A 12,757-nucleotide genomic window follows, 5' to 3' on the forward strand; every position below is an offset into this window, starting at 1 on the left:
AACGCCTGTCTTTACACACACATGAACTTTAATGGCATCCCAGTCTTATTCCGCAGGGTTCAATATTTAGTTGGCCCACCCTTTGCAGCTATAACAGCTTCAACTCTTCTGGGAAGGCCATCCACAAGGTATGTATGTAGTCAGATTTACCAAAATTTCACATAAGCACTGACATGTTAATGTCATTTCAAATACACTTTTAGACCCCTTTCAGACTGAAGGCACTTTTCAGGCGTTTTAGAGCTAAAAATTGCGCCTGTAAAGCGCCTCTCAAGCCTCCCCAGTGGGGCGGTGCGCTTACAGGATGGAAAAATAAGTCCTGCAATGCAAGCATCGTCTTTGAGGTGGCACAGGAGTGGTGTATACACTGCTCCTAAACCGCCCTGTCATTGAAATCAATGGGCAGCACTGCCAAAGTGCCTGCAAAGCAATTCGGCAGGGGCTTTTTTTGGGCACTTTTAACCCCCTTGTTAACCACTTCTTTGGGGTTAAAAATGCATCACTCCCACCCTCACAGTGCCAGTAAAGCGCCGCTAAAACTAGCGGCAATTTACCATTAACACTCGGGTGGTCTGAGTGTGAAAAGGATCTTAATCTTTTTTAATTTGCAACTTGATCCTGCTATGACGATTCTTGTTTGGGCACTTCATGGTATAGAGTGACAGTCACCTCTCAATGTCTCCCAGGTCTGCTCCAGTGTTGTCATCTTGGGCTTTTTTCAACACACATTATACAGACATGTCCCACCTTTGTGACTATTAGGAAACCCTCCCCAGGAAATGCCATGCAGCCATCACTGGAGCGATTGCATGTGGATATACAGTGGCAGCAAGACTGCTGGAGATCTGCATCACCAAGATACAACAAACAATGAAAAAAAAGGTGAAAACAATATTTTATTTAACGCTGAAGTTTAGATATTTTTTTGCATAGTGGCCCGGCTTGGACCAATGTAAGCATGTATATACCATACCTTCGGGATCACCATGGAATTTCCGCTGGAATTCAGTGTAGTGAGCACTGCTGGCACAGTGATCCCCTCAAGCTTCTAAGTCTCATGCCAAGCAACTGCTCTAAAGGAAATCCCTCGCTTGGTACGGTTGCCATTCAAAGAACAGAACACTTTGCATTTTCCCAACAAATGCCCTTTTTTGATTGGACGAGGTGGATAGTTGGGGCAGTGATATCACATTCTCCACCTCATCCAGTCAGAGAAAACAAATGAAAGGTGTTCTGTGAATGGCGCCTGTGCTGAACAAAGCAACCAGCTGTGTGCAGCAGGGCAGCCGCTTGGCACGGAACCTGGTAGCTGGTGGCAATTAGTGTAATAGCGGTGCCTACTACTGTGATTTCCTGCTTTCATATTGATCAGCCAGGTATGAACCAATGTACAGTATGTAACCATGCAAAAAAAGCCATAGCTAAACTTCTGCTTTAAAAAGAAAATGCCAATCATTTATGAAGCACACAACTTTAACAAAGTAAATGTCAATCCTTTAGAGTTTTTAAACTAGTAAATATGAAATCAGTTTGCTTCTTACCGCAGATATGTCAAATTATTTTATAGGTACATTAGATTAGCTTGGTATTGATATAAGATAATGGGTAGACAGTTGGGTCAGTCTGAGTAGCATATCTTCTTTGTGATTTAAAAAGATGTAAATATACAAGGGCATTCCTGCTAAAACCCTAAGTGAAATGCAATTTACAGCTTGGTCACACATGTAGCAAGGACAGCCACTCCTCTGAAAAGTGGCCCATGCTCAGAACGCTTTTCAAATGTGTTTACAGTCATTAAACAGGCAATGTGCCGCCTCCTCACTACCTATTTTAACCCCTTAAATGCAACACTACTGCACGCAAATTGCACTACTGCATAAATCATCTGATCACCTACACAGCAGCCCTCCATGCTGCTGTGCTTTTTGGGCTTTTTCATTTGTCCTCTTTTCTCCAGGGGGGTCTCGCCCCCCCCCCTCCTCCTGGTTACCCATCTACCCTCAGCTCTTGGTGGAACCTTTGCTGTGGTTTTATCTCAGCATTAGATATTTTGATGTCATATTTTAACTTTTCCATGCGGTCCTGAGTTAATTGTACTCTATTTATTTCCACATGCACATACAAACCAATTGTGGCTGTCTCCTGATGAAGTGGGCGTTGTACCGCATAATGCATAGAGATTGCAATCTCTGCAAATCAACAATGATTCATCAATTATGTTGCCATCTTTAACGTATATTTGTGTAACAGTGACCTTACTTTTACTGTGAACATGTATATGTATTTTATGTAAATTGAAATAAATGTTGTATTTCTATACATTTGCTGTACTATTTTACAACTCTTCAAAGTCCCTTGGGAAAATTGTCTCTTTTGTTTGTGTTAGCGAATCCCCATTCACTTGAATCATTCGCGTTCAGTGGGCAGTAGTTCCCACCGAATGCAACAAGGTATCATTTTTGTCACAGCCGCGTATCAAAGCATCATGGCCGCAGTGTCGATTCGAATCCCAGCCATGTCACTGTCTGCCTGGAGGAATCCATTTTTTTTGTTTTGTTTTATTTTTATTAGTGCGCTGATTAAAATGAACCATCTATGACCAGCCTAAGAGTAGCCAGCTAGCCACAGATGTAATATCTAGTGCCATGCCTTGCCAAAATATTCTGAATTGGACAACAAGCTTTTACTATAAGTAAATAAATATATATATATATATATATATATATATTATATATATATATATATATTATATATATATATATATATATATATATATATATATATATATATATATATATATATATATATATATATATATATTTAGGTAGATATATAGATATCTATATATATATAAAAAGATATCTATATGTTTCTTTCTATCTATCTATCTATCTATCTATCTATATATATATATATATATATATATAGATATATATATATAGATAGATAGATAGATAGATAGATAGATATAGATGTATATATATATATATATATATATATATATATATATATATATATATATAGCAAATTTAATTTTAGTCTCCCAAGGGCACATCTTTGCTATTTCTTTGATCTGCATTCATATTTAATTGTCATTTACTGCAGGATATATTTTGAGAGTAGAATTGTGTGCGTATGCACTCAGTCTGTGTGACAGAATGCTTTCAGGAAGCGTACGATTTGGGCAATACGCTTAATTTGTCAAGATCTTTTCACGGCAATGATCCAAGATTCTATCTGGGCATTGTGACTTTCATTTATCATGAATGGAGCATGCCTCTTGGCACAGGAAAAAATAAAGGATTCCTTGTTTCTGTCACTCTACAGATAGGAGAATCCGTTGTTCTAATGGACGCGCTTTCTATTTTTAGCTTTAATTGACAGTAGTGATGCAACATACAGATAAAGCCTGCCTGGGCAGTGCATTGTGGACAGATAGGGGCGTCAGTGCTATTATGAATCTGCAAGTTGAAAAGAAGGATTCTGGTGGGGATGCTGACCAAACATGATGCTTTATGGCAATATAAGCCCTTGCATTGAAGTATTCTAACATTAGGATTTTCAGATATCTATTAGGCGTTTATTTCATCATTTTTACCTTTTTTTTATTGATATTTTATTTGTGCTTTTGTGAGTATTGCACTCATGGTATTAAATACCCTATACACTTATATGTGTCTGTATTTGTACCTGTTCTGGAAAAATAAATAAAAAATCATAAAGCAATACAATTACATTATTCAGACTCTATTTAAATCTAAACTCCAGGCACACAGCTAAATACAGAGCTGAAATAAACACATATAAACTGCCTTATGGTTTGTAATTCTGTGCTGCCACTTTCGTGATTCATGTACTTCCTTTAGACAGTGCAGCCAGAAGAGCGACACCACTTTATTACTGCTAAATATAAGGATTGAATGAATGTCAAGTTCTGATTGGATAATTAAAGTGGTTGTAAACCGCAGTCATTTAATTTGAGCAAAGCACATATGTCTGTAGTGCTTACTCATCTCTCTCCAAAGCTCCAAGTGTGGTTCCTCTCTGGTGCTTCGTTCCTCTTTTATCAGCGTGAGTCACTTCTGAGACATTTTCCAGACACATGAGATAACATGAGCTGAAAATTTGTGCCGGGGAGGGAGATAAGCAAGGAGGTTGTCTATTCAGAATACAGCTTTGCATGTTCCTTCGTTCCTCCGCCTATGTGGAGGCGGGTGTGTCCCTTTCCTCCAATCAGCTTTCACACAGTGTAAGTTCAGTCTCCCCACCCTTCGCTATGTAATGCTGAAAGATGAAGAAAGATTTTTAACACGCTCTGCACTTTTCAAAGGGTGTAGAAAGGGGAAGACAGGAAATATACAACTTATGTAGGAGGATTTGTTTCCTCTCTGTGTAGCATATGAGACTATTCACTTCACTGGGTATATGTGAGGGTTTACAACCACTTTTTGTAAGGAGCAGCAACACTGCCTTTATATGTCGTCACCTCTGTTCTCTTACGCCATCTGCATGTCCCATATCAGCACTTGTGTATGCTGCAGAACATATCAAGAGAGAGATTTGGACAATTATTCTAGTTGTAGGTTTCTTTTACACTTATTTTTAAGAATACACAAGTGTATTCAATGGAATTGTTAGATGATGTATAGCCTGAAAGCGTTTGTTACCCCTACACTTCATATTCCTGATATGTGGTGCCTGCTGTACTGTACTTGTATGAGAAAGTATCCTGCTTCCTTTGTGTGAAATCCCTGGTGTTCCTGCTAGTCCCCTTGCTTTCCTATTTAAAAACTGACCACACTAAGCATAAGAGAACAGCATGTGCATGTCTCTAGGTATGCTGGGAATTCAGTGTACTCTCCTTCGATGATCATACTTGTCCTGACATGCCCCCCTGCACAGTCATTCTCTGGGAAGATCAGTGTGCAGCTGCTGCTTCTCCTCCCCCCAGCTCATATGTAGCTGAGAACAGAGGAAATTTTTTTTTTTTTATATCTATACAAAAATGTTTTGCCTTTTATTTCTATTTTATACTGAATGGGTTGTTTTACAAGGTGATCATTTAGGGCCGGTTCACACAGCGAGGCACGGCGAGGCGTCTCCGACTTGCCTCGCCGCGACCTGCGGGGACCTCAGCGGCGACTTGCAGAGGACTTCTGTATAGAAGTCAATGCAAGTCGCCCCCGAAGTCGCCCAGAAGTAGTACAGGAACCTTTTTTCTGAGTCGGAGCGACTCGAGTCGCTCCTCTCAGAACGGTTCCATTGTACAGAACGGGGGCGACTTGCGGGAGCGAGGCGAGGCGAGCCGTGTCGCCTCGCATCGCCTCGCTGTGTGAACCGGCCCTTACAATCACTTTAAAGCTAAACGCCACCTATATACAATTTCATTCATTTGAAATGTACCAGCTAAAACGACTTTCTAAACAGTATATGTGAACCATATGGTACCCTGGAAGGATGTCTTCACCTAAATATATCTCTTCTTTTGGAAGCTTCTATCAAGCTGTAATATGAGGTTTGAGACTGCCTTGTATAATACACCTGGGAGTTCAAGACTGATATTTGAACACTGAAATCCTCAAGCAATAAACAGAAATTCCAGGATGATTAAGCTCTTCATTTTCCCTTGATAACTTAAATATTGGTTTTGGACGGGCTCACCTTCTAGGTTTGTACAGGTTTGTGATGCTTGCATTGCACCCAGAGAAAAATAACATATTTTCACTTTTTCCCTGGGGGGACTGTGGACTTGTCACATTGGCATTTATATATCGTCACCTTGTTTGTCTGGTTTTCCTGCGGGTTTTCCAATTTCTGTCCAGAGTGAATGTGTGTGGTGGCAATTCTTCATTGTGACCTCCTTCATATGAAGGTTTCTGCATAAGAGATCAATATAAATAGTAAAATAATACCATCAATATATAGAAAGGAACAGGGTGTTTAAATTGGTTGTAAAGGCATTCTATGCATTAAGATAAATAGACTTTTGTATGCAGCAGCCCCCCTCTAAGGCTGGATTCACACCTATGCATTTTTGGTGCTTTTTACATTTTGCAGATTTGCACTACAGTCCATTTAAAATGGTTTCCTATGGAACGTGTTCTGTAGTGCAAATCTGCAAAATGCAAAAAGCAATAAAAATGCATAGGTGTGAATCCAGCCTTATACCTACCTGAGCTCCCTCTCGTTCCAGTGATGTCAATGAGTGCCTCGGCCGTCCGGGACTCTCCCTCCTAATTGGCTGAGATACGGGTCCCTCTGCTATCAATCAAAGTCAGTTAGCCAGTGAGGAGAGAGAGAGGTCAGGGTCGAACAGCAGCTTCATGTCTGAATGGACACACAGAGCTGTGGCTTGGCTCAGGTGTCCTCATAGCAGGCTGCTTGCTGTGGGGGCACTCAATAGGAGAGAGGGGCCAGGAGCGCTGAAGAGGGACCCCAGAAGGAGAGGATTTGGGCTGTTCTGTGCAAAACCACTGCAGGTAAGTATATCATGCTTGTTATTTTAATAGAAAAAAAAACAGACTTTACAATCACTGTAAGGATAACCCAACAGTATTATATAGCGATAATAATGAATACTTTAAATATATTAAAAAAAAAAATTCCTTAGAAGCCCTGTTCATTTCTATATATTGGTTCCATTCCCTTGTTGTGGATAATTGACTTGTCATGATTTAGGTTGGTACAGGCATACCCCACTTCTGCATAGAAAACAATGAGCTTCTAACCTCAGCAAGTTCAATATATGGTAATAAAACCTGGGAGCTCATTGGTTTCTATGCAGATGTAAGCCTGATTTTGCAATTTCCATCTTTAGTAAATAAATCCCATTGTGTACTTAAAAGTGGGGTATGCCTGTATAGCATTAAAGGGTTGTTAACCTTTCTAATCCACACACTTATATTTATATATATATATATATATATATATATATATATATATATGTATATACACATACATACATACATACATACATATATATATATATATATATATATATATATATATATATATATATATATATATATATATATATGTGTAAATGTATGTATATATATTTTTTTTTTCCTTTTTGTAAACTAAAATAATAGCATGCATAAGCAAACATCCTAAATTGTTTTAATTTTAGTCATTTGTGCCTACAGTTGCCTTATTGAAAATTTGTCAAACATTAACATTTGGACCCAGATTACTAAAACAAAGAAAAATAGTAGCCCTAAAAAAATAAAAAAATAAAAAGGAAACAGTCGCAAAGTCAGTGTTTCAATGGGCTTAGTAAGTTAGGTGAGGCTGTGTTCACTTCAACTAATCATGTGCTAACAAGAATCTTTTTTGTTCATTTTTCTTTTTTGTTCTTTCCTCACATACATTGGTTATTCCAAGTGAACACATGATCATCTTTTTTACTAGCATACTAGCATTAGCGTTATTGATCTTGACTGTATATTATATATGATCTTTTATTTTGCCAATAGTTCCAATTCAGTATAATACAACCAAAGGTTTCCAATTCACCAAGAACCTTCAATTTTCAAAACGACTGAGTGAACACCAACACTGCATTTCATGGCGGTATTGTTATTTCCATAAGCATAGTGTATAAGGCTCAGCACTAAACACAATGTCGTAGGATGCCATTTTCTTCAGGATCGTAGCTTGTATATGCCTTAGCTTAGTGAACATGGGGAAAATTCACCTTGCAAAGAATACCCAATCACATGCAAGTAAAATGTACATGCAAGGAAAAAAACAGCATTCATGCCTGGATATGATTAGATGAAGGAAGTCAGCAAAGCTTTACCTCATTCACTAAGCTAAGGGATAATTCCCTTGCAAAGTGCACAACATATTTGTCTATATTAAATCAACCCAATGACTCCTACTCTTCTTGGAGACAGCAACATTCTCTACATGCATAATATGTTTACATTACATAAGTTTACATAAGTTTGCATTACATATTTTTAGGAATGTATTATCATAATTATGATGAAAGAATTAATAACATGAGTCACTATGTTAGATCCATGAGTTCTCAAGCTGAAAATGAAATTAATTGCTTTAGACACAATTATTTTTAGAACGTAACTTTAATCAGAAAAAAACAAAATCAGAGAAAAGCATTTAATGAAAAATAAAACTTTTTTTTTTTTTATAAATGCGAAAAATAAAAGTTTAGGTACCCTGTAGTTGTACAGGCAGTGATGCTACATTTCTAGTTATGTATGAATTTCTTCTATACATAGATAAAGTATATGTATAGCCTAAACTTCTTTTTACTTCTCGATAGAGTAGAGTAAGAGATTAAGGTAACCGTTTATGAAGCAGTGATCCAGAGGATCGCCACTGGTAACAGCCCATAAACAGTTTATGAACCAGAGATAATCGGAGAAGTGTTTGAACATGTTCTCCTGCTGATTATCTCCGCACACAGAAAACTGGCATTGACTGACACAGTAACGGACAGTTTATGAAGCTGCGATCTCAGCACTTCACTGGTGATCTGTGTCAGAATTCCCCAGCTCAGAGGTGGAGAATGGGGTAGTGAAGCGAGAATCTTGGGGGATCTGAGGAAGGAAGGAGGAAGATTTTTAACTTCCTTCTGCCTCGTTCAGACCCCCCAACATGTAACCATGTAACCACATCGTCTGTCCATGTATTGAGCAGTGATAATTTATCACTGCTTAATAAACTAACATCTCGTGTTTCTGTGAATTTATGGTGAATTTCTGGTACTGTAATCTCGTAAAGTCTCAAAGGATTCCAGTATTAGGGGCCGTTCTCCACTGTTCGAAGAGTTTGTAAATCATTTCACTCCTCCAAGAGTGAAGAGATCTACTCCGCTTCATAAACTGGCAAACAGAGGAGAAAGATCTCTGAGAATGCTGGAAAATGAACCAGTGAATAGATTTCACTGCTTCATAAATGGACACTGTAACCTTTTTAGGTTTATTTTTTGCTGTTGATGACCCATTTAGGATTTTACATTTTCCTGTCCCAGAGATGCACTAGGAGATCTCTACAAAGTACGGGGAGATGCACCATTAGACAGTTGTCACTGGAACAGGTGTCCCATTTGGTAGATATGCCATCATCCCCTGTTCTGGTGGCAACTTGTAAATTTGAGATTTCTCTTTACTTTTTGTGTTGGTGAGAATGGCCACGGGACAGTTTGAGAAGATGAATCCCCCTAGTGGAGATATAGACCATAATAAAAATAAGAGTCACCACCTGCCCTGTTGACTAAACATAGGTGGGCAATTTGTAATAGATGTAGAACTTTCTGCTGCAGCAATTTGAGCTGCCTGACCAGAAATATATGTGCCCATGTTTTGAAATCAACACTTCTCGTTAAGTGGCATCACCCCCATCAAATCATTCTCTGCAGCTATTACCTTTTGTACCACCACCCCCTCCCTTTAGAATGTAAGCTCTATGAGCAGGGCTCTCCTGTACCTTTTGTATTGTACTGTAATTGTGTTGTCCCCCCTATACATTGTTAAGCGATGCGTAAACTGTTGGCGCTATATAAATCGTGAATAATAATAATAATAAAAAGTGGCAGAATCTCAGACTTTTGGGCTCACAGCCAACTCCCCCGACATCCCTCACCTCACCTCCATGGCTCCTAGGACTTCATTGTGTTTCTGCTGTAAATTTTAAAAACTTCAGGAGATTGTCATTGAAAGCCACTGAATATTATCCCCCTGTCATTGTTTATGCAGGCTTAATAAAATGTTCCCCTGTTCTTTGTTCACCCTTTGGAGTAACATTTACAGTATTTGAACATATTAATTAAGACACTAATACATCTACAATGCCACAAAATCTGTTTACTGCTAAACCCAGCCTATTTTTTAAATGCTGTACCATTTCCATACATGCGAGGCAAGTAACTCAATTGGTGTTCCAAGCATCAGAAGTAGGAACATCAATTTAGTAACGCAAAACAGAAAAAAGCCCAGTGGTGATCAAATATCACCAAAAGAAAGCTCTATTTCTGTAAAAAAAAAATTCAACAGATTTGGCTTAGGCACAGCATTGCATGACTGTGCAATCGGTAGTTAACATAGTACAGTGCTGAATAGCAAAAAGTGGCCTGGTCATTGAGGGGGTAAAATCTACCAGAGCTGAGGTGGCTAATAAAGGTAAAATATAAAAACATACTCACAAACCACATAAAATCATAGGTGTCACAATATCAGACCCAGAAGCCAGCCCTAGAACCCCAAAGATTCAGACAGACGAAGTCCGCAGCTTATGTGTTTCAAAGGTCAAGCTCTAGCTCAGAGGAAGGTGGCTTGCCCTCCATAACACGTCAGTTGTGGACGTCTTCTGTCTGGACTTATGGGCTTCTAGGACTGGTTCAGGGTCTGAGCTTGTGTCACACTATCCTTTTATGTGGTTTGTGGGTATATTTTTATCTTTCACATTCATTAAATTGCCTTGGATAATGCACTAGGCGTTTGCGCCCTTTGTTCCTTTGTTGTCTACACAGTGAAGATTCCCTGATCTGAAGAGGGCTGCAACGCTGCCAACATCCAGTCTGGGTTGCACAGTAGCCAGTAATGTTTGAGGAATATAAGGCCAGTTTCTCTATGGTTTCTTAGTGCCAAGGTGTCAAGTTTCTGATGTTTCCTGTTAAGATTTGCACACCTGTAGATAAAATATCAACATATTTAAACAGCTTATTGTGCCCACAGGTTACATTCATTTTCTAACATTAGGGGGTTTATTTACGAAAAGGCAAGCCCACTTTGCACTACAAGTGCACTGCTAGTGCACTTGGAATTAAAGTCGCTGTAGATCTGAGGGGGACATGCAAGCAAAATAAAAAACAACATTTTAGCTTGCACGTGATTGGATGATAAAATCAGCAGAGCTTCCCCTCATTTCAAATCTACCCCTCAGATTTACAGTAACTGCACTTCCAAGGGCACTTTCAGTGCACTTGTAGTACAAAGTGGAGTTGCCTTTTGTAAATAACCTCCAATGAAAAAATATTAAGCGACATCCAAATGAAGCAAAGTTGAAAAATTTCTGACCCCTTTTGTTTTTGTTTTTTGCACTTACTTTTTTATTCTATAAAATCCAAAAAAATAGAAAGTCATGTTAGGTTTAAAAAAAGGGAATCCTACATCTGATTGAACATTTACATTGGATGGGGAAATTAGAATACAAGCATCATGCTCGAGTGGCTAGCTTTCATTTGATGTAGAAATGTCAGTGTTTTAATTAAAGGGTTTTATGATGGGTTAGGCTAACCTGAAGCATGTGCCAGCTCTGAAAATGAAAGGCTTTTCAATAACTATTATTGCTCACCTGAATCTGAGCTATCCGAGATGTAAATCATTATAAACTAGAAACATTGCAAAAAGAATTTCATTGTATGGGGAATTTGAAATGTTTCAGCTTGCCCAGAAGGGAACATTCATAAAATAGCAGCCATGTTCACTAGAGCTAAACATCTACAATGTCATGTACATTTAGGGGAAAATGTATTAGAAGTGGGCTAATATGAGCATTCTAAATCCAGGGAATATTATTGAAACATGGATTTTCCATTGAAGAATGTGACAAATGGAATTAGATAATTCAGTGGGTGAGATCATTTACTGAAACTGGAGAGTGCAAAATCTGGTTCAGCTGTGCATGGTAGCCAATCAGCTTTTAACTTCAGCTTGTTCTATTAACCCCCTGGCGGTATTCCCGAGTCTGGCTCGGGGTGAAAATTTTATACCAAAAGCGGTAACCCCGAGCCAGACTCGGAACCGCATCGCTGAATCCAGGGAGTGCTTACTTACCTTGTCCCCTGGATCCAGCGATGTCCCCCCGCTGTATGAGTGAGCCATCCTCCGCTCGATCTATCATGGAGCCGGGCTCCGTTCCCTGCGAGTGTTCTGACGCACGGGGACGGAGATCGGTGCCAAATTCAAAAAGTGAAACACACACATTACATACAGTGTAATGTAATCTTACAGATTACATTGTTGTATGTAATTATTTCACATCCCCTTTGTCCCTAGTGGTCTGCCCAGTGTCCTGCATGCAGTTTTATCTTATAAAAACTGTTCTTTATGCCTGGAAACTGGAGATTGTCCATAGCAACCAAAACTGTCCCTTTACATCAAAAATGGGTTTACATCAGCTAGAAAACAGTGATAATAAATTGGAATCACTCTTAGAATTGAGCGATAGTGATTTGTGGGGAGATCCGTCATCAAATACTGAAAAGTAATGACAGTGACAATTCTGCAACTGAGCAAATTTCTGTGTTTTTGATTTGATTACATTATTGAATAATTTTTATTATTGTTATATTATTATTTGGTATATTTATTTATAGTTATTTATTATATTATAATTTATGATTTCATTTTTCAAACTTTATCATACCGGGATGTCTGCTAGACTCTGGTTTGGACAAATTTAAGTGAGTTATTCCTAAGAATTGCAGGACTACAATATAAAACGCCAAATTTTCATGCAAAACAATTGTACCGTTTTCAGCACCTAAAATCTGAAATAATCGTCCTGCCAGGGAGGTTAAAGGGGTTCCAAAGGCAGACTTTTTTTTATCTTCCCCCTCAGCCCCCCTAATATTTACCTGAGCCCATCTAGATCCACCCGGGACTCCCCTCCTGATTGGCTGAGACAGCAGAGTGGTGCCATTAGCTCCTGCTGCTGTCAATCAAAGTCAGTCAGCCAATGAGGAGAGAATGGGGGCCACAGCTCTGTATCTGAATGGACACACAGA

This window comes from Lithobates pipiens, unplaced genomic scaffold (assembly GCF_037356315.1).
Source record: "Lithobates pipiens isolate NorthernLeopardFrog02 unplaced genomic scaffold, aLitPip1_a1.2 Scaffold_3, whole genome shotgun sequence".
NCBI classification, from domain to species: domain Eukaryota; kingdom Metazoa; phylum Chordata; class Amphibia; order Anura; family Ranidae; genus Lithobates; species Lithobates pipiens.